Source organism: Somniosus microcephalus, chromosome 26 (assembly GCF_052327205.1).
Source record: "Somniosus microcephalus isolate GS21.2 chromosome 26, FLI_Smic_1.0, whole genome shotgun sequence".
Classification (NCBI taxonomy): Eukaryota; Metazoa; Chordata; class Chondrichthyes; order Squaliformes; family Somniosidae; genus Somniosus; species Somniosus microcephalus.
Window position 1 is genome coordinate 55,646,522 of NC_141012.1, and position 23,731 is coordinate 55,670,252.

The 23,731-nt window shown below is 49.2% G+C and overlaps 1 protein-coding gene across 2 annotated transcripts in view; it reads right to left on the reverse strand.

Moving 5' to 3' along the window:
- The window catches only part of endou (endonuclease, polyU-specific), a 184,735-nt gene that overhangs the window by 60,509 nt on the left and 100,495 nt on the right, over window positions 1-23,731 (reverse strand). Inside the window, exon 7 of one of the 2 annotated variants that reach the window (XR_015073737.1) lies at window positions 7,207-7,353. The exons of the other annotated variant lie outside the window; for it this stretch is intronic. The gene's annotated coding sequence lies outside the window, so the exon portion shown is untranslated. The remainder of the gene's footprint in view (window positions 1-7,206; window positions 7,354-23,731) is intronic. 2 annotated transcript variants of the gene reach the window in all.

The window sequence follows — 23,731 nt, forward strand, 5'->3', positions numbered from 1 at the left end:
ATATCAGCACCCAGTCAAAGGGGAATATCAGCACCCGGTCAAATGGGAATAGCAGCACCCGATCAAAGGGGGAATATCAGCACACAGTCAAAGGTGAATATCAGCTCCCGGCCAAAGGGAACATCAGCACCCATTCAAAGGGGAATATCAGCAGCCAGTCAAAGGGGAATATCAGCACACAGTCAAAGGGATTATCAGCACCCAGTCAAAGGGAATATCACCACCCAGTCAAACAGGGAATATCAGCAGCTGGTCAAAGGGGAATATCAGCACCCTGTCAAAGGGGAATATCAGCACCTGGCCAAAGGGGTATATCAGCACCCAGTGAAAGGGGAATATCAGGACCCAGTCAAAGGGGAATATAGGCACCAAGTCAAAAAGGAATATCACCACCCGGTCAATGGGAAATGTCAGCACCCATTCAAAGGGGGAATATCAGCTCGCGTTCAAAGGGGAATATCAGCACCAATCAAAGGGGGAATATCAGCACCCGTTCAATGGGGAATATTAGCACCCAGTCAAAGGGGAAATATCAGCACCCAGTCAAAGGGGAATATCAGCACCTGGTCAAATGGGGAACATCAGCACCCAGTCAAGGGGGAATATCAGCACCTGGTCACAGGGGAATATCAGCACCCAGTCAAAGGAGAATATCAGCACCCGGTCAAAGGGGGAATATCAGCACCCAGTGAAAGTGGAATATCAGCACCTGGTCAAATGGGGAATATCAGCACCCAGTCAAAGGGGAATATCAGCCCCCATTCAAAGGGGAATATCAGCACCCATTCAAAGGGGGAATATCAGCACCCGGTTAAGGGGGAATATCAGCACCCAGTCAAAGGAGTTATATCAGCACCCAGTCAAAGGGGAATATCAGCAGCCGGTCAAAGGGGATTATCAGAACCCAGTCAAAGGGGAATAGCAGCACCCGATCAAAGGGGGAATATCAGCACACGATCAAAGGGGGAATATCAGCACACAGTCAAAGGTGAATATCAGCTCCCGGCCAAAGGGAACATCAGCACCCATTCAAAGGGGAATATCAGCACCCAGTCAAAGGGGAATATCAGCACACAGTCAAAGGGATTATCAGCACCCAGTCAAAGGGAATATCAGCACCCAGTCAAAGGGGAATATCACCACCCGGTCAAACAGGGAATATCAGCAGCTGGTCAAAGGGGAATATCAGCACCCGCTCAAAGGGGAATATCAGCACCCAGTCAAAGGGGAATATCAGCACCCAGTTAAAGGGGAATATCAGCACCCTGTCAAAGGGGAATATCAGCACCCGGCCAAAGGGATACATCAGCACCCAGTGAAAGGGGAATATCAGGACCCGGTGAAAGGGGAATATAGGCACCAAGTCAAAACGGAATATCACCACCCGGTCAATGGGAAATGTCAGCACCCATTCAAAGGGGGAATATCAGCTCACATTCAAAGGGGACTATCAGCACCAGTCAAAGGGGGAATATCAGCACTCGGTCAAATGGGGAATATCTGCACCCGGTCAAAGGGGAAATATCATCACCCGGTCAAAGGGGGAATATCAGCAACCAGTCAAAGGGGGAATATCAGCACCCAGTCAAAGGAGAATATCAGCACCCAGTCAAAGGAGAATATCAGCACCCGGTCAAAGGGGGAACATCAGCACCCAGTCAAAGGGGAATATCAGCACCTGGTCAAATGGGGAATATCAGCACCCAGTCAAAGGGGAATATCTGCCCCCGTTCAAAGGGGAATATCAGCACCCAATCAAAGGGGGAATATCAGCACCCGGTTGATGCGCCATCAATTACTCAAAAGACTGAGGTTGAACGAGTAACAATCAGGCTTTTATTAACTAAAGAATGAAGGTCTTGTCTCGAGTGGTCGACCCGTCCAGAATACTAAGGGACTGGGAGGTAGTCACTTATATACCTGGAATAGTGGGAGGAGTCAGCCGAGGCATGTCCAGACCTGTACCTAGTGGAATACACATACAGACACAGACAGGTATGACAGTGGTTTACCACACCGGTCAAGGGGGAATATCAGCACCCAGTCAAAGGAGTTATATCAGCACCCAGTCAAAGGGAGAATATCAGCACCCAGTCAAAGGGGAAATATCTGCAACCAGTCAAAGGGGAATATCAGCACCTGGTCAAAGGAGAATATCAGCACCCAGTCAAAGGGGAATATCAGCACCCAGTCAAAGGGGAATATCAGCATCCGGTCAAAGGGGAAATATGAGCACCCAGTCAAAGGGGAACATCAGCACCCATTCAAAGGGGAAAATCAGCACCCCGTCAAACATGTATATCAGCACCCAGTCAAAGGGGGAATATCAGCACCCAGTCAAAGGAGAAATATCAACTCCAGTCAAAATGAATATCAGCACTCAATCAAAGGCAAAATATCAGCACCCAGTCAAAGGGGAATATCAGCACCCAGTCAAAGGGAGAATATCAGCATACAGTCAAAGGGTAAGATCAGCACCCGGTCAAAGGGGAATATCAGCACCCAGTCACAGGGGGAATATCAGCACCCAGTCAAAGGGGATTATCAGCACCCAGTGAAAGTGCAATATCAGCACCCAGTCAAAGGGGGAATATTAGCACTCAGTCAAAGGGGAATATCAGCACCCAGTGAAAGTGGAATATCAGTACCCAGTCAGAGGGAGATTATCAGCAACCAGTCAAAGGGGAATATCTTCACCCAGTCAAAGGGGAGTATCAGCAGTCAAAGTTGAGTATCAGCACACGGCAAAAGTGGCAATATCAGCACCCGGCCATAGGAGAATATCAGCACCCAGTTAAAGAGGACTATCAGCACCCAGTCAACAGGGAATATCAGCACCCAGTCAAAGTGGAATATCTGCATTCAATCAAAGGGGAAATATCAGCACCAGGTCAAGGGGAAATATCAGCACACAGTCAAAGGGGAATATCAGCACCCAGTGAAAGGGGATCATCAGCACCCAGTCATATGGGGAATATCAGCTCCCAGTCAAAGGGCAATATCAGCACACAGTCAAAGGGGAATATCAGCACACAGTCAAAGGGGAATATCAGCACACAGTCAAAGGGAATATCAGCAGACAGTCAAAGGGAATATCAGCACACAGTCAAAGGGGAATATCACCCCCCGCTCAAACAGGGAATATCAGCAGCCGGTCAAAGGGGAATATCAGCACCCGGTCAAAGGGGGAATATCAGCAACTAGTCAAAGGGGGAATATCAGCAACCAGTCAAAGGGGAATATCAGCTCGCGGTCAAAGGGGATATATCAGCACCCAGTCAAAGGGAGAATATCAGCACCCAGTCCAATGGAATATCAGCACCTGGTCAAATGGGGAATATCAGCACAAGTCAAAGGGGAATATCAGCCCCTGGTCACAGGGGAATATCAGCACCCAGTCAATGGGGAATATCAGCACCTTGTCAAATGGGGAATATCAGCACACGGTCAAAGGGAGAATATCAGCACCCAGTCAAAGGGAGAATATCAGCAACCAGTCAAAGGGGGAATATCAGTACCCAGTCAAATGTGAATATCAGCAACCGGTCAAAGTGGAATATCAGCACCCGGTCGAAGGGGGAATATCAGCACCCGGTCAAAGGGGAATATTAGCTCCCAGTCAAAGGGGGAATATCAGCACTCATTCAAAGGGGAAATATCTGCAACCAGTCAAAGGGGGAATATCAGTACCCAGTCAAAGGTGAATATCAGCAACCGGTCAAAGTGGAATATCAGCATCCGGTCAAAGGGGGAATATCAGCACCCAGTCAAAGGGGAATATCAGCACCCCATCAAACAGGTATATCAGCACCCGGTCAAAGGGGAATATCAGCGCCCAGTCACAGGGGGAATATCAGCACACAGTCAAAGGGCAATCTCAGCACCCTGTCAAAGGGCAATATCAGCACCCAGTGAAAGGGAAATATCAGTACCCAGTCAGAGGGAGATTTTCAGCAACAGTCAAAGAGGAATATCTTCACCCAATCAAAGGGGAATATCAGCAGTCAAATTTAAATATCAGCACATGGTAAAAGTGGAAATATCAGCACCCGGCCATAGGAGAATATCAGCACCCAGTTAAAGATGACTATCAGCACCCAGTCAACGGGGAATATCAGCACCCAGTCAAAGGGGAATATCAGCCCCTGTTCAAAGGGGAATGTCAGCACCCAGTCGAAGGGGGAATATCAGCACCCTGTCAAGCGGGAATATGAGCACCCAGTCAAAAGGGGAATATCAGCACCCAAAGGGGAAATATCTGCAACCAGTCGAAGGGGGAATATCAGCACACGGTCAAAGGGGAATATCAGCCCCTGTTCAAAGGGGAATGTCAGCACCCAGTCGAAGGGGGAATATCAGCACCCTGTCAAGCGGGAATATGAGCACCCAGTCAAAAGGGGAATATCAGCACCCAAAGGGGAAATATCTGCAACCAGTCGAAGGGGGAATATCAGCACACGGTCAAAGGGGAATATCAGCACCCAGCCAAAGGGGATTATCAGCACCCAGACCAAGGGGAATATCAGCAACTGGTCGAAGGGGAATATCAGCAACCAGTCAAAGGGGAATATAAGAACACGGTCAAAGGGGAATATCAGCACGCGGTCAAAGGGGAATAACAGCACCTGGTCAAACGGGAATATCAGCACCCAATCAAAGGGAATATCAGCACCCGTTCAAAGGGGGAATATCAGCACCCGGTCAAAGGGGAATATCAGCACCCAGTCAAAGGGAAATATCAGCACCAGTCAAAGGGAAATATCAGCACCCAGTCAAAGGGGAATATCAGCACCCATTCAAAGGGGAATATCAGCACCCGATCAAAGGGGAGTATCAGCACCCAGTCAAAGGGGAATATCAGCACCCTGTCAAAGGGGGATTATCAGCACCCAGTCAAAGGGGAATATCAGTACCCAGTCAAAAGGGAATATCAGCACCCAATCAAAGGGGAATATGAGCACCCATTCAAAGGGGAATATCAGAACCCAATCAAAGGGTATATCAGCACCCGGTCAAAGGGGAATATCAGCACCCAGTCAAAGGGCAATATCAGCACCCAGTCAAAGGGGATTATCAGCACCCAGTCAAAGGGGAATATCAGCACCCATTCAAAGGGGAATATCAGCACCCAGTCAAAGGGGAATATCAGCACCCGGTTAAAGGGGAATATCAGCACCCGGACAAAGGGGAATATCAGCACCCGGTCATAGGGGAATATCAGCTCCCGGTCAAAGGGGGAATATCAGCACCCGGCCAAAAGGGGAATGTCAGCACCCAGTGAAAGCGGAATATCAGGACCCGGTCATAGGGGAATATAAGCACCCAGTCAAAACGGTATATCACCACCCGGTCAATGGGAAATGTCAGCACCCAGTCGAAGGGGGAATATCAGCTCGCGGTCAAAGGGGAATATCAGCACCAATCAAAGGTGGAATATCACCACCCGGTCAATGGGAAATGTCAGCACCCAGTCGAAGGGGGAATATCAGCACCCGGTCAAAGGAGAATATCAGCACCCAGTCAAAGGGGGTATATCAGCACCCTGTCAAGTGGGAATATGAGCACCCAGTCAAAGGGGGAATATCAGCACCCATTCAAAGGGGAAATATCTGCAACCAGTCAAAGGGGGAATATGAGCACCCAGTCAAAGGTGAATATCAGCAACTGGTCAAAGTGAAATATCAGCACACAGTCAAAGGGCAATATCAGCACCCCATCAAACACGTATATCAGCACCCGGTTAAAGGGGAATATCAGCACCCAGTGAAAGGGGAATACCAGTACCGAGTCAGAGGGAGATTATCAGCAACCAGTCAAAGGGGAATATCTCCACCCAGTCACAGGGGAATATCAGCAGCCAAAGTTGAATATCAGCACACGGTAAAAATGGCAATATCAGCTCCCAGTCAAAGGGGGTATATCAGCACCCATTCAAAGGGGAATATCAGCACCCAGTCAAAGGAGAATATCAGCACCCGGTCAAAGGGGGAATATCAGCACCCAGTCAAAGGGGAATATCAGCACCTGGTCAAATGGGGAATATCAGCACCCAGTCAAAGGGGAATATCAGCCCCCGTTCAAAGGGGAATATCAGCACCCAATCAAAGGGGGAATATCAGCACACAGTCAAAGGGATTATCAGCACCCAGTCAAAGGGAATATCAGCACCCAGTCAAAGGGGAATATCACCACCCAGTCAAACAGGGAATATCAGCAGCTGGTCAAAGGGGAATATCAGCACCCGGTCAAAGGGGAATATCAGCACCCGGTCAAAGGGGAATATCAGCACCCTGTCAAAGGGGAATATCAGCACCTGGCCAAAGGGGTATATCAGCACCCAGTGAAAGGGGAATAGCAGCACCCGATCAAAGGGGGAATATCAGCACACGATCAAAGGGGGAATATCAGCACACAGTCAAAGGTGAATATCAGCTCCCGGCCAAAGGGAACATCAGCACCCATTCAAAGGGGAATATCAGCACCCAGTCAAAGGGGAATATCAGCACACAGTCAAAGGGATTATCAGCACCCAGTCAAAGGGAATATCAGCACCCAGTCAAAGGGGAATATCACCACCCGGTCAAACAGGGAATATCAGCAGCTGGTCAAAGGGGAATATCAGCACCCGCTCAAAGGGGAATATCAGCACCCAGTCAAAGGGGAATATCAGCACCCAGTTAAAGGGGAATATCAGCACCCTGTCACAGGGAACTGGCTGTCAGATAGAAAACAGAGAGTTGGAATAAACGGCTCATTTTCTGAATGGCAGGCAGTAACAAGTGGGGTACCACAGGGATCTGTCCTGGGCCCCCAGCTGTTCACAATTTACATTAATGACCTGGATCAGGGAGTCGGATGCAGCATTTCCAAATTTGCGGACGACACTAAACTAGGAGGGGGGGTGGGCTCAGAGGAAGAGACCAGGAAGCTCCAGAGCGATTTGGACAGACTGGGCGATTGGGCGGATAAATGGCAGATGCACTATAATGTGGACAAGTGCGAAGTTATCCACCTTGGGTGCAGGAACGGGAGGGCAAATTATTATTTAAATGGCAATAGATTGGGAGAGGGGGAAGTACAGAGAGACCTGGGTGTTCTTGTACACCAGTCACTGAAGGCGAGCATGCAGGTGCAACAGGCGGTCAAGAAGGCAAACGGTATGCTGGCCTTCATAGCAAAAGGGTTAGAATACAGGAACAGGGATACCTTGCTGCAGCTGTACAGGGCACTGGTGAGACCACACCTCGAGTACTGTGTACAGTTTTGGTCGCCTCATCTGAGGAAGGATGTTCTTGCCATGGAGGGGGTGCAGCGGCGATTCACCAGGCTGATACCAGGAATGGCGGGAATGACCTATGAGGAGAGACTATGTAGTTTAGGGATGTACACACTGGAGTTTAGAAGATTGAGAGGGGACCTCATAGAAGTGTATAAAATTCTGACAGGTCTAGACAGACTGGATGCAGAAGGAATGTTTCCCTTGGCGGGTGAGAACAGAACTAGAGGACATAATTTAAGGATAAGGGCTAAACCATTTAGGACAGAGATGAGGGGGAATTTCTTCACTCAGAGAGTGGTGAACCTGTGGAACTCATTGCCACAGAGGGCAGTGTACGCCAGCTCATTAAATATATTTAAGAGGGAATTAGATATATTTCTACGGGCAAAAGGGGTTAAGGGTTACGGAGAGAAGGCGGGGACGGGATACTGAATTAAAGGATCAGCCATGATCTCATCGAATGGCGGAGCAGGCACGAAGGGCCGAATGGCCTACTCCTGCTCCTATCTTCTATGTATCTATGTATCTATCTATGTATCTATGTATCAGCACCCGGCCAAAGGGATACATCAGCACCCAGTGAAAGGGGAATATCAGGACCCGGTGAAAGGGGAATATAGGCACCAAGTCAAAACGGAATATCACCACCCGGTCAATGGGAAATGTCAGCACCCATTCAAAGGGGGAATATCAGCTCACATTCAAAGGGGACTATCAGCACCAGTCAAAGGGGGAATATCAGCACTCAGTCAAAGGGGAATATCAGCACCTGGTCAAATGGGGAATATCTGCACCCGGTCAAAGGGGAAATATCATCACCCGGTCAAAGGGGGAATATCAGCAACCAGTCAAAGGGAGAATATCAGCACCCAGTCAAAGGAGAATATCAGCACCCAGTCAAAGGAGAATATCAGCACCCGGTCAAAGGGGGAACATCAGCACCCAGTCAAAGGGGAATATCAGCACCTGGTCAAATGGGGAATATCAGCACCCAGTCAAAGGGGAATATCTGCCCCCGTTCAAAGGGGAATATCAGCACCCAATCAAAGGGGGAATATCAGCACCCGGTTGATGCGCCATCAATTACTCAAAAGACTGAGGTTGAACGAGTAACAATCAGGCTTTTATTAACTAAAGAATGAAGGTCTTGTCTCGAGTGGTCGACCCGTCCAGAATACTAAGGGACTGGGAGGTAGTCACTTATATACCTGGAATAGTGGGAGGAGTCAGCCGAGGCATGTCCAGACCTGTACCTAGTGGAATACACATACAGACACAGACAGGTATGACAGTGGTTTACCACACCGGTCAAGGGGGAATATCAGCACCCAGTCAAAGGAGTTATATCAGCACCCAGTCAAAGGGAGAATATCAGCACCCAGTCAAAGGGGAAATATCTGCAACCAGTCAAAGGGGAATATCAGCACCTGGTCAAAGGAGAATATCAGCACCCAGTCAAAGGGGAATATCAGCACCCAGTCAAAGGGGAATATCAGCATCCGGTCAAAGGGGAAATATGAGCACCCAGTCAAAGGGGAACATCAGCACCCATTCAAAGGGGAAAATCAGCACCCCGTCAAACATGTATATCAGCACCCAGTCAAAGGGGGAATATCAGCACCCAGTCAAAGGAGAAATATCAACTCCAGTCAAAATGAATATCAGCACTCAATCAAAGGCAAAATATCAGCACCCAGTCAAAGGGGAATATCAGCACCCAGTCAAAGGGAGAATATCAGCATACAGTCAAAGGGTAAGATCAGCACCCGGTCAAAGGGGAATATCAGCACCCAGTCACAGGGGGAATATCAGCACCCAGTCAAAGGGGATTATCAGCACCCAGTGAAAGTGCAATATCAGCACCCAGTCAAAGGGGGAATATTAGCACTCAGTCAAAGGGGAATATCAGCACCCAGTGAAAGTGGAATATCAGTACCCAGTCAGAGGGAGATTATCAGCAACCAGTCAAAGGGGAATATCTTCACCCAGTCAAAGGGGAGTATCAGCAGTCAAAGTTGAGTATCAGCACACGGCAAAAGTGGCAATATCAGCACCCGGCCATAGGAGAATATCAGCACCCAGTTAAAGAGGACTATCAGCACCCAGTCAACAGGGAATATCAGCACCCAGTCAAAGTGGAATATCTGCATTCAATCAAAGGGGAAATATCAGCACCAGGTCAAGGGGAAATATCAGCACACAGTCAAAGGGGAATATCAGCACCCAGTGAAAGGGGATCATCAGCACCCAGTCATATGGGGAATATCAGCTCCCAGTCAAAGGGCAATATCAGCACACAGTCAAAGGGGAATATCAGCACACAGTCAAAGGGGAATATCAGCACACAGTCAAAGGGAATATCAGCACACAGTCAAAGGGAATATCAGCACACAGTCAAAGGGGAATATCACCCCCCGCTCAAACAGGGAATATCAGCAGCCGGTCAAAGGGGAATATCAGCACCCGGTCAAAGGGGGAATATCAGCAACTAGTCAAAGGGGGAATATCAGCAACCAGTCAAAGGGGAATATCAGCTCGCGGTCAAAGGGGATATATCAGCACCCAGTCAAAGGGAGAATATCAGCACCCAGTCCAATGGAATATCAGCACCTGGTCAAATGGGGAATATCAGCACAAGTCAAAGGGGAATATCAGCCCCTGGTCACAGGGGAATATCAGCACCCAGTCAATGGGGAATATCAGCACCTTGTCAAATGGGGAATATCAGCACACGGTCAAAGGGAGAATATCAGCACCCAGTCAAAGGGAGAATATCAGCAACCAGTCAAAGGGGGAATATCAGTACCCAGTCAAATGTGAATATCAGCAACCGGTCAAAGTGGAATATCAGCACCCGGTCGAAGGGGGAATATCAGCACCCGGTCAAAGGGGAATATTAGCTCCCAGTCAAAGGGGGAATATCAGCACTCATTCAAAGGGGAAATATCTGCAACCAGTCAAAGGGGGAATATCAGTACCCAGTCAAAGGTGAATATCAGCAACCGGTCAAAGTGGAATATCAGCATCCGGTCAAAGGGGGAATATCAGCACCCAGTCAAAGGGGAATATCAGCACCCCATCAAACAGGTATATCAGCACCCGGTCAAAGGGGAATATCAGCGCCCAGTCACAGGGGGAATATCAGCACACAGTCAAAGGGCAATCTCAGCACCCTGTCAAAGGGCAATATCAGCACCCAGTGAAAGGGAAATATCAGTACCCAGTCAGAGGGAGATTTTCAGCAACAGTCAAAGAGGAATATCTTCACCCAATCAAAGGGGAATATCAGCAGTCAAATTTAAATATCAGCACATGGTAAAAGTGGAAATATCAGCACCCGGCCATAGGAGAATATCAGCACCCAGTTAAAGATGACTATCAGCACCCAGTCAACGGGGAATATCAGCACCCAGTCAAAGGGGAATATCAGCCCCTGTTCAAAGGGGAATGTCAGCACCCAGTCGAAGGGGGAATATCAGCACCCTGTCAAGCGGGAATATGAGCACCCAGTCAAAAGGGGAATATCAGCACCCAAAGGGGAAATATCTGCAACCAGTCGAAGGGGGAATATCAGCACACGGTCAAAGGGGAATATCAGCCCCTGTTCAAAGGGGAATGTCAGCACCCAGTCGAAGGGGGAATATCAGCACCCTGTCAAGCGGGAATATGAGCACCCAGTCAAAAGGGGAATATCAGCACCCAAAGGGGAAATATCTGCAACCAGTCGAAGGGGGAATATCAGCACACGGTCAAAGGGGAATATCAGCACCCAGCCAAAGGGGATTATCAGCACCCAGCCAAAGGGGATTATCAGCACCCAGACCAAGGGGAATATCAGCAACTGGTCGAAGGGGAATATCAGCAACCAGTCAAAGGGGAATATAAGAACACGGTCAAAGGGGAATATCAGCACGCGGTCAAAGGGGAATAACAGCACCTGGTCAAACGGGAATATCAGCACCCAATCAAAGGGAATATCAGCACCCGTTCAAAGGGGGAATATCAGCACCCGGTCAAAGGGGAATATCAGCACCCAGTCAAAGGGAAATATCAGCACCAGTCAAAGGGAAATATCAGCACCCAGTCAAAGGGGAATATCAGCACCCATTCAAAGGGGAATATCAGCACCCGATCAAAGGGGAGTATCAGCACCCAGTCAAAGGGGAATATCAGCACCCTGTCAAAGGGGGATTATCAGCACCCAGTCAAAGGGGAATATCAGTACCCAGTCAAAAGGGAATATCAGCACCCAATCAAAGGGGAATATGAGCACCCATTCAAAGGGGAATATCAGAACCCAATCAAAGGGTATATCAGCACCCGGTCAAAGGGGAATATCAGCACCCAGTCAAAGGGCAATATCAGCACCCAGTCAAAGGGGATTATCAGCACCCAGTCAAAGGGGAATATCAGCACCCATTCAAAGGGGAATATCAGCACCCAGTCAAAGGGGAATATCAGCACCCGGTTAAAGGGGAATATCAGCACCCGGACAAAGGGGAATATCAGCACCCGGTCATAGGGGAATATCAGCTCCCGGTCAAAGGGGGAATATCAGCACCCGGCCAAAAGGGGAATGTCAGCACCCAGTGAAAGCGGAATATCAGGACCCGGTCATAGGGGAATATAAGCACCCAGTCAAAACGGTATATCACCACCCGGTCAATGGGAAATGTCAGCACCCAGTCGAAGGGGGAATATCAGCTCGCGGTCAAAGGGGAATATCAGCACCAATCAAAGGTGGAATATCACCACCCGGTCAATGGGAAATGTCAGCACCCAGTCGAAGGGGGAATATCAGCACCCGGTCAAAGGAGAATATCAGCACCCAGTCAAAGGGGGTATATCAGCACCCTGTCAAGTGGGAATATGAGCACCCAGTCAAAGGGGGAATATCAGCACCCATTCAAAGGGGAAATATCTGCAACCAGTCAAAGGGGGAATATGAGCACCCAGTCAAAGGTGAATATCAGCAACTGGTCAAAGTGAAATATCAGCACCCAGTCAAAGGGCAATATCAGCACCCCATCAAACACATATATCAGCACCCGGTTAAAGGGGAATATCAGCACCCAGTGAAAGGGGAATACCAGTACCGAGTCAGAGGGAGATTATCAGCAACCAGTCAAAGGGGAATATCTCCACCCAGTCACAGGGGAATATCAGCAGCCAAAGTTGAATATCAGCACACGGTAAAAATGGCAATATCAGCTCCCAGTCAAAGGGGGTATATCAGCACCCATTCAAAGGGGAATATCAGCACCCAGTCAAAGGAGAATATCAGCACCCGGTCAAAGGGGGAATATCAGCACCCAGTCAAAGGGGAATATCAGCACCTGGTCAAATGGGGAATATCAGCACCCAGTCAAAGGGGAATATCAGCCCCCGTTCAAAGGGGAATATCAGCACCCAATCAAAGGGGGAATATCAGCACACAGTCAAAGGGATTATCAGCACCCAGTCAAAGGGAATATCAGCACCCAGTCAAAGGGGAATATCACCACCCAGTCAAACAGGGAATATCAGCAGCTGGTCAAAGGGGAATATCAGCACCCGGTCAAAGGGGAATATCAGCACCCGGTCAAAGGGGAATATCAGCACCCTGTCAAAGGGGAATATCAGCACCTGGCCAAAGGGGTATATCAGCACCCAGTGAAAGGGGAATATCAGCACCCGGTCAAAGGGGATTATCAGAACCCGGTCAAATGGGATTAGCAGCACCCGATCAAAGGGGGAATATCAGCACACAGTCAAAGGTGAATATCAGCTCCCGGCCAAAGGGAACATCTGCAACCAGTCAAAGGGGAATATCAGCACCCAGTCAAATGTGAATATCAGCAACCGGTCAAAGTGGAATATCAGCACCCGGTCGAAGGGGGAATATCAGCACCCGGTCGAAGGGGGAATATCAGCACCCGGTCAAAGGGGAATATTAGCTCCCAGTCAAAGGGGGAATATCAGCACTCATTCAAAGGGGAAATATCTGCAACCAGTCAAAGGGGGAATATCAGTACCCAGTCAAAGGTGAATATCAGCAACCGGTCAAAGTGGAATATCAGCATCCGGTCAAAGGGGGAATACCAGCACCCAGTAAAAGGGGAATATCAGCACCCAGTCAAAGGGGAATATCAGCACCCCATCAAACAGGTATATCAGCACCCGGTCAAAGGGGAATATCAGCGCCCAGTCACAGGGGGAATATCAGCACACAGTCAAAGGGCAATATCAGCACCCAGTGAAAGGGAAATATCAGTACCCAGTCAGAGGGAGATTTTCAGCAACAGTCAAAGAGGAATATCTTCACCCAATCAAAGGGGAATATCAGCAGTCAAATTTAAATATCAGCACATGGTAAAAGTGGAAATATCAGCACCCGGCCATAGGAGAATATCAGCACCCAGTTAAAGAGGACTATCAGCACCCAGTCAACGGGGAATATCAGCACCCAGTCAAAGGGGAATATCAGCACCCGGTCAAGGGGGGAATATCAGCACCCAGTCAAAGGGGAATATCAGCACCTGGTCAAATGGGGAATATCAGCACCCAGTCAAAGGGTAATATCAGCCCCTGTTCAAAGGGGAATATCAGCACCCAGTCGAAGGGGGAATATCAGCACCCGGTCAAAGGAGAATATCAGCACCCAGTCAAAGGGGGTATATCAGCACCCTGTCAAGCGGGAATATGAGCACCCAGTCAAAAGGGGAATATCAGCACCCATTCAAAGGGGAAATATCTGCAACCAGTCGAATGGGGAATATCAGCACACGGTCAAAGGGGAATATCAGCACCCAGACAAAGGGAATATCAGCACCCAGCCAAAGGGGATTATCAGCACCCAGACAAAGGGGAATATCAGCAACTGGTCGAAGGGGAATATCAGCAACCAGTCAAAGGGGAATATAAGAACACGGTCAAAGGGGAATATCAGCACGCGGTCAAAGGGGAATAACAGCACCTGGTCAAACGGGAATATCAGCACCCAATCAAAGGGAATATCAGCACCCGTTCAAAGGGGGAATATCAGCACCCGGTCAAAGGGGAATATCAGCACCCAGTCAAAGGAGAATATCAGCAGCATTCAAAGGGGAATATCAGCACCCAGTCAAAGGGGAATATCAGCACCCAGTCAAAGGGGAATATCAGCACCCGATCAAAGTGGAGTATCAGCACCCAGTCAAAGGGGAATATCAGCACCCTGTCAAAGGGGGATTATCAGCACCCAGTCAAAGGGAATATCAGCACCCAGTCAAAAGAAAATATCAGTACCCAGTCAAAAGGGAATATCAGCACCCAATCAAAGGAGAATATGAGCACCCTTTCAAAGGGGAATATCAGAACCCAATCAAAGGGTATATCAGCACCCGATCAAAGGGGAATATCAGCACCCAGTCACAGGGGGAATATCAGCACCCAGTCAAAGGGTAATATCAGCACCCAGTCAAAGGGCAATATCAGCACCCAGTCAAAGGGGAATATCTGCACCCAGTCAAAGGGGAATGTCAGCACCCAATCAAAGGGGGAATATCAGCACCCGGTCAAAGGGGATTATCAGAACCCAGTCAAAGGGGAATAGCAGCACCCGATCAAAGGGGGAATATCAGCACACAGTGAAAGGGGAATATCAGGACCCGGTCAAAGAGGAATATAACACCCAGTCAAAACGGAATATCACCACCCGGTCAATGGGAAATGTCAGCACCCATTCAAAGGGGGAATACCAGCTCGCGTACAAAGGGGAATATCAGCACCAATCAAAGGGGGAATATCAGCACCCAGTCAAAGGGCGTATATCAGCACCCAGTCAAAGGGGAATATCAGCACCCGGTCAAAGGGGGTATATCAGAACCCAGTCAAAGGGGAATATCAGCACCCATTCAAAGGGGGAATATCAGCACCGTGTCAAAGGGGAATATCAGCACCCAGTCAAATGGGAATATCAGCACCCAGTCAAAGGGCAAATATCAGCACCTGGTCAAAGTGGGAATATCAGCACCCGGTCAAAGGGAATATCAGCACCCAGTCAAAGGGGAATATCAGCATGCGGCCAGAGCAGAATATCAGCACCCAGTCAAATGGAATATCAGCACACAGTCAAAAGGGAATATCAGCACGCGGCCAAAGGGGAATATCAGCACCCAGTCAAAGGGAATATCAGCACCCAGTCAAAGGGGAATATCAACACCCAGTCAAAGGGAATATCAGCACCCAATCTAAGGGAAAATATCAGCACCCAGTCAAAGGGGAATACCAGCACCCGGTCAAAGGGAATATCAGCACCCAATCTAAGGGAAAATATCAGCACTCAGTCAAAGGGGAATATCAGCACCAACTCCAAAAAGGAATATCAGCACCCGGTCAAGGGGAATATAAGCACCCGGTCAAAGTGAAATATCGGTACCAAGTCAAAGATAATATCAGCACCCGGTCAAAGAGCAATATCAGCACCTGGTCGAAGGGAATATCAGCACCCAGTCAAAGGGGAATATCAGCACCCAATCAAAGTGTATATCAGCACCCAGTCAAAGGGAATATCAGCACCCGGTCAAAGGGGAATCTCAGCACCCAGTCAAAGGGAATATCAGCACCCAGTCAAAGGGGAATATCAACACCCAGTCAAAGGGAATATCAGCACCCAATCTAAGGGAAAATATCAGCACCCAGTCAAAGGGGAATACCAGCACCCGGTCAAAGGGAATATCAGCACCCAATCTAAGGGAAAATATCAGCACTCAGTCAAAGGGGAATATCAGCACCAACTCCAAAAAGGAATATCAGCACCCGGTCAAGGGGAATATAAGCACCCGGTCAAAGTGAAATATCGGTACCAAGTCAAAGATAATATCAGCACCCGGTCAAAGAGCAATATCAGCACCTGGTCGAAGGGAATATCAGCACCCAGTCAAATGGAATATCAGCACCCACTCAAAGAGAAATATCAGCACCAGGTCAAAGGGAATATCAGCACCCATTCAAAGGGGGAATATCAGCACCCGGTCAAAGGGGAATATCAGCACCCAGTCAAAGGGAATATCAGCACCCAGTCAATGGGGAATATCATCACCCAGTCAAAGGGCAAATATCAGCACCTGGTCAAAGTGGGATTATCAGCACCCGGTCAAAGGGGGAATATCAGCACCCAGTGAAAGGACAATATCAGCACCCGGTCAAAGGGGGAATATCAGCACCCGGTCAAAGGGGGAATATCAGCACCCAGTGAAAGGACAATATCAGCACCCGGTCAAAGGGGGAATATCAGCACCCAGTCGAAGGGGAATATCAGCACCCAGTCAAAGGGGAATATCAGCACCCAGTCAAAGGGGAATATCAGCACCCAGTCAAAAGGGGAATATCAGCACCCGGTCAAAGGGGAATATCAGCACCCGGCCAAAGGGGAATATCAGCACCCAGCCAAACGGAATATTGGCTCCTGTTCAAACGGGTAATATCAGCACCCAGTAAAGGGGAATATCAGCACCCAGTCAAAGGGGACTATCAGCACCCAGTCAAAGGGGGAATATCAGCAGCCAGTCAAAGGGAGAGTTTCAGCACCCGGTCAAAGGGGAATATCAGCACACAGTCAAAGGGGAATATCAGCACCATGTCAAATCTCGAATATCAGCACCCAATCAAAGTGGAATATCAGCACCCCGTCAAAGGGGGAATATCAGCACCCGGTCAAAGGGGAATATCAGCACCTGGTCAAAGAGGAATATCAGCACCTAGTCAAACCGAATATCAGCACCTGCTCAAATGGGGAGTATCAGCACCCGTTCAAAGGGGGAATATCAGCACCCAGTTCAAGGGGAATATCAGCACCAGGTCAAAGGGGAATATCAGCACCCAGTCAAAGGGGAATATCAGCAACCAGCCAAAGGGGAATATCAGCGCCCGGTCAAAGGGCAAATATCAGCAACCAGTCATCGGGGAATATCAGCACCCGGTCAAAGGGGGAATATCAGCACCCATCAAAGGGGAATATCAGCATCCAGTCAAAGGGGAATATCAGCACCCAGTCAAAGGGAGAATATCAGCACCCAGTCAAACGGGCAATATCAGCACCCAGACAAAGGGGAATATCAGCAACCAGTCAAAGGGAGAATATCAGCACCCAGTCAAAGGGAAATATCAGCACCCGGTCAAAGGGGGAATATCAGCACCCTTTCAAAGGGGGAATATCAGCACCCTGTCAAAGGGGGACCATGAGCACCCAGTCAAATTGGTATATCAGCCCTCATTCAAAGGGGAATATCAGCACCCAGTCAAAGAGGAATATCAGCACCCAGTTAAAGGGGAATATCAGCACCCAGTCAAAGGGGAATATCAGCACCCAGTCAAATTGGAATATCAGCACCCAGTCAAAGGGGGAATATCAGCACCCTGTCAAAGGGAGAATATCAACACCCAGTCAAAGTGGAATATCAGCACCCGTTCAAAGGGGGAATATCAGCACACGGTCAAAGGGGGAATATCAGCACACGGTCAAAGGGGGCATATCAGCACACAGTCAAAGGGGAATATCAGCACCCAGTCAAAGGGGGAATATCAGCACCCAGTCAAAGGGGAATATCAGCACCCAGTCAAAGGGAATATCAGCACCCAGTCAAAGGGAATATCAGCACCCAATCAATGCAGAAATTCAGCAGCCGGTCAAAGCGGAATATCAGCAACCAGTCAAAGGGGGAAAATCAGCCCCTGGTCAAAGGGAAATATCAGCACCCAGCCAAAGTGGAATATCAGCACCCGTTCAAAGGGGGAATATCAGCACACGGTCAAAGGGGGAATATCAGCACCCAGTCAAAGGGGAATATCAGCACCCAGTCAAAGGGAATATCAGCACCCAATCAATGCAGAAATTCAGCAGCCAGCCAAAGGGGAAAATCAGCCCCTGGTCAAAGGGGAATATCAGCACCCAGTCAAAGGGGAATATCAGCACACAGTCAAAGGGGGAGATCAGCACCCAGTCAAAGGGGAATATCAGCTCCCGGCCAAAGGGAATATCAGCCTCCAGACAAAGGGAATAGCAGCACCCGGTCAAAGGGGGAATATCAGCACACGGTCAAATGGGGAATATCAGCACCCAATCAAAGGGGAATATCAGCACCCAGCCATAGGGGGAATATCAGCACCCGGTCAAAGGGGAATATCAGCACCCAGTCAAAGGGGGAATATCAGCACCCAGTCAAAGGTGAATATGAGCACCCAGTCAAAGGGGGAATATCAGCACCCAATCAAAGCGAGAATATCAGCACCCAGCCAAAGGGGAATATCAGCTCCCGGCCAAAGGGAATATCAGCGTCCAGTCAAAGGGAATAGCAGCACCCGGTCAAAGGGGAATATCAGCACCCAGTCAAAGGGGGAATATCAGCACACGGTCAAATGGGGAATATCAGCACCCAATCAAAGGGGAATATCAGCACCCAGCCACAGGGGGAATATCAGCACCCGGTCAAAGGGGAATATCAGCACCCAGTCAAAGGGGGAATATCAGCACCCAGTCAAAGGTGAATATGAGCACCCAGTCAAAGGGGGAATATCAGCACCCAATCAAAGGGAGAATATCAGCACCCAGCCAAAGGGGGAATATCAGCACCCAGTCAAAGGGGAATATCAGCAACCAGTCAAAGGGGAATATCAGCAACCAGTCAAAGGGAGAATATCAGCACCCAGTCAAAGGGGAATATCAGCACCCGTTCAAAGGGCGAATATCAGCACACGGTCAAAGGGGGAATATCAGCACACAGTCAAAGGGGAATATCAGCACAGTCAAAGGGGAATATCAGCACCCAGTCAAAGGGGGAATACCAGCACCCAGTCAAAGGGGAATATCAGCACCCAGTCAAAGGGAATATCAGCACCCAATCAATGCGGAAATTCAGCAGCCGGTCAAAGCGGAATATCACCACCCGGTCAAAGGGGGAATATCAGCACCCGGTCAAAGGGGAAAAGCAGCACCCGGTCAAAGGGGGAATATCAGCAACCAGTCAAAGGGGGAATATCAGCACCCAGTCAAGGGGGAATATCAGCAACCAGTCAAAGGGAGAATATCAGCACCCAGTCAAAGGGAAATATCAGCACCCGGTCAAAGGGGCAATATCAGCACCCAGTCAACGGGAGAATATCAGCACCCAGTCAACGGGAGAATATCAGCACCCAGTCACAGGGGAATATCAGCACCTGTTCAAAGGGGGAATATCAGCACCCAGTCGAAGGGGAATATCAGCACCCAGTCAAAGGGGAATATCAGCACCCAGTCCAAGGGGGAATATCAGCACCCTGTCAAAGGGGGAATATCAGCAGCCTGTCAAACGGGGACCATGAGCACCCAGTCAAATTGGTATATCAGCCCTCGTTCAAAGGGGAATATCAGCACCCAGTCAAAGAGGAATATCAGCACCCAGTTAAAGGGCAATATCAGCACCCAGTCAAAGGGGAATATCAGCACCCGGTCAAAGGGGGAATATCAGCACCCGGTCAAAGGGAGAATATCAACACCCAGTCAAAGGGGAATATCAGCACCCGTTCAAAGGGGGAATATCAGCACAGGGTCAAAGGGGGAATATCAGCACACAGTCAAAGGGGAATATCAGCACTCAGTCAAAGGGGACTATCAGCACCCAGTCAAAGGGGAAATATCAGCACCCGGTCAAAGGGGGAATATCAGCAACCAGTCAAAGGGAGAATATCAGCACCCAGTCAAAGGGGAATATCAGCACCCAGTCAAAGGGGGAATATCAACACCCAGTCAAAGGGGGAATATCAGCACCCAGTCAAAGGGAGAATATCAGCACCCAGTCAAAGGGGGAATATCAGCACACGGTCAAATGGGGAATATCAGCACCCAATCAAAGGGGAATATCAGCACCCAGTCAAAGGGGGAATATCAGCACCCATTCAAAGGTGAATATCAGCACCCGGTCAAAGGGGGAATATCAGCACCCAGTCAAAGGGGAATATCAGCACCCAGTCAATGGGAGAATATCAGCACCCAGTCAAAGGGGAATATCAGCACCTTTTCAAAGGGGGAATATCAGCACCCAGTCGAAGGGGAATATCAGCCCTCGTTCAAAGGGGAATATCAGCACCCAGTCAAAGGGAATATCAGCACCCAATCAATGCAGAAATTCAGCAGCCGGTCCAAGGGGAATATCAGCACCCAGTCAAAGGGGAGTATCAGCACCCGGTCAAAGGGGGAATATCAGCACCCAGTCAAAGCGGAATTTCAGCAGCCGGTCCAAGGGGAATATCAGCACCCAGTCGAAGGGGAATATCAGCACCCAGTCAAAGGGAGAATATCAGCACCCAGTCAAAGCGGAATTTCAGCAGTCGGTCAAAGGGGAATATCAGCACCCAGTCAAAGGGGGAACATCAGCACCCAGTCAAAGGGGAATATCAGCACCAAACAAAGGGGGAATGTCAGCACCGTGTCAAAGGGGGAAAATCAGCCCCTGGTCAAAGGGGAATATCAGCACGCATCCAAAGGGGAATATCAGCACCCGGTCAAAGGGGAATATCAGCACCCAGTCAAATGGAATATCAGCACCCAGTCAAACGGGGAATATCAGCACCCAGTTAAAGGAGAATATCAGCACCCAGTCAAAGGGGGACTATCAGCACCCAGTCAAAGGGGAATATCAGCACCCAGTCAAACGGGAATATCAGAACCCGGTCAAAGGGGAACATCAGCACCCGATCAAAGGGGGAATATCAGCACCCAGACAAAGGTGAATATCAGCTCCCGGCCAAAGGGAATATCAGCACCCGGTCAAAGGGAATAGCATCACCCGGTCAAAGGAGAACATCAGCACCCAGTGAAAGGGGAAGTATCAGCACACAGACAAAGGGGAATATCAGCACCCAGTCAAATGGGAATATCAGTACACGGTCAAAGGGGAATAGCAGCATCCTTTCAAAGGGGGAATATCAGCACACAGTCAAAGGTGAATATCAGCTCTCGGCCAAAGGGAATATCAGCAACCGGTCAAAGGGAATAGCAGCACCCAGTCAAAGGTGAATATCAGCTCCCGGCCAAAGGGAATATCAGCGTCCAGTCAAAGGGAATAGCAGCACCCGGTCAAAGGGGAATATCAGCACCCAGCCAAAGGGGGAATATCAACACCAAGTCAAAGGGGAATATCAGCACCCGTTCAAAGGGGGAATATCAGCACACGGTCAAAGGGGGAATATCAGCACCCAGTCAAAGGGGAATATCAGCACCCAGTCAAAGGGAATATCAGCACCCAATCAATGCAGAAATTCAGCAGCCAGCCAAAGGGGAAAATCAGCCCCTGGTCAAAGGGGAATATCAGCACCCAGTCAAAGGGGAATATCAGCACCCAGTCAAAGGGGGAATATCAGCACACAGTCAAAGGGGGATATCAGCACCCAGTCAAAGGGGAATATCAGCTCCCGGCCAAAGGGAATATCAGCCTCCAGTCAAAGGGAATAGCAGCACCCGGTCAAAGGGGAATATCAGCACCCAGTCAAAGGGGGAATATCAGCACACGGTCAAATGGGGAATATCAGCACCCAATCAAAGGGGAATATCAGCACCCAGCCATAGGGGGAATATCAGCACCCGGTCAAAGGGGAATATCAGCACCCAGTCAAAGGGGGAATATCAGCACCCAGTCAAAGGTGAATATGAGCACCCAGTCAAAGGGGGAATATCAGCACCCAATCAAAGGGAGAATATCAGCACCCAGCCAAAGGGGAATATCAGCTCCCGGCCAAAGGGAATATCAGCATCCAGTCAAAGGGAATAGCAGCACCCGGTCAAAGGGGAATATCAGCACCCAGTCAAAGGGGGAATATCAGCACACGGTCAAATGGGGAATATCAGCACCCAATCAAAGGGGAATATCAGCACCCAGCCACAGCGGGAATATCAGCACCCGGTCAAAGGGGAATATCAGCACCCAGTCAAAGGGGGAATATCAGCACCCAGTCAAAGGGGGAATATGAGCACCCAGTCAAAGGGGGAATATCAGCACCCAATCAAAGGGAGAATATCAGCACCCAGCCAAAGGGGGAATATCAGCACCCAGTCAAAGGGGAATATCAGCAACCAGTCAAAGGGGAATATCAGCAACCAGTCAAAGGGAGAATATCAGCACCCGGTCAACGGGAGAATATCAGCACCCAGTCAAAGGGGAATATCAGCACCCGTTCAAAGGGGGAATATCAGCACACGGTCAAAGAGGGAATATCAGCACACAGTCAAAGGGGGAATATCAGCACCCAGTCAAAGGGGAATATCAGCACCCAATCAATGCGGAAATTCAGCAGCCGGTCAAAGCGGAATATCACCACCCGGTCAAAGGGGGAATATCAGCACCCGGTCAAAGGGGAAAAGCAGCACCCGGTCAAAGGGGGAATATCAGCACCCAGTCAAGGGGGAATATGAGCAACCAGTCAAAGGGAGAATATCAGCACCCAGTCAAAGGGAAATATCAGCACCCGGTCAAAGGGGCAATATCAGCACCCAGTCAACGGGAGAATATCAGCACCCAGTCACAGGGGAATATCAGCACCTGTTCAAAGGGGAATATCAGCACCCAGTCAAAGGGGGAATATCAGCACCCTGTCAAAGGGGGAATATCAGCACCCTGTCAAACGGGGACCATGAGCACCCAGTCAAATTGGTATATCAGCCCTCATTCAAAGGGGAATATCAGCACCCAGTCAAAGGGGAATATCAGCACCCGGTCAAAGGGGGAATATCAGCACCCGGTCAAAGGGGGAATATCAGCACCCAGTCAAAGGGGAATATCAGCACCCATTCAAAGGGGGAATATCAGCACAGGGTCAAAGGGGGAATATCAGCACACAGTCAAAGGGGAATATCAGCACACAGACAAAGGGGAATATCAGCACCCAGTCAAAGGGGGAATATCAGCACCCAGTCAAAGGGGGAATATCAGCACCCAGTCAAAGGGAATATCAGCACCCAATCAATGCGGAAATTCAGCAGTCGGTCAAAGCGGAATATCAGCAACCAGTCAAAGGGGGAATATCAGCACACAGACAAAGGGGAATGTCAGCACCCAGTCAAAGGGGGAATATCAGCACACAGACAAAGGGGAATATCAGCACCCAGTCAAAGGGAATATCAGCACCCTATCAAAGGGAATATCAGCACCCAGTCAAAGGGCAATATCACCACCCGGTCAAAGGGTGAATATTAGCAGCCGGTCAAAGGGGAATATCAGCACCCGGTCAAAGGGGAAAAGCAGCACCCGGTCAAAGGGGGAATATCAGCAACCAGTCAAAGGGGGAATATCAGCAACCAGTCAAAGGGGAATATCAGCACCGATTCAAAGGGGAATATCAACACCCAGTCAAAGGGGTTATATCAGCACACGGTCAAAGGGGAAATATCAGCACCCAGTTAAAGGGAGAATATCAGCACCCAGTCAAACGGAATATCAGCACCTGGTCAAACGGGGAATAATA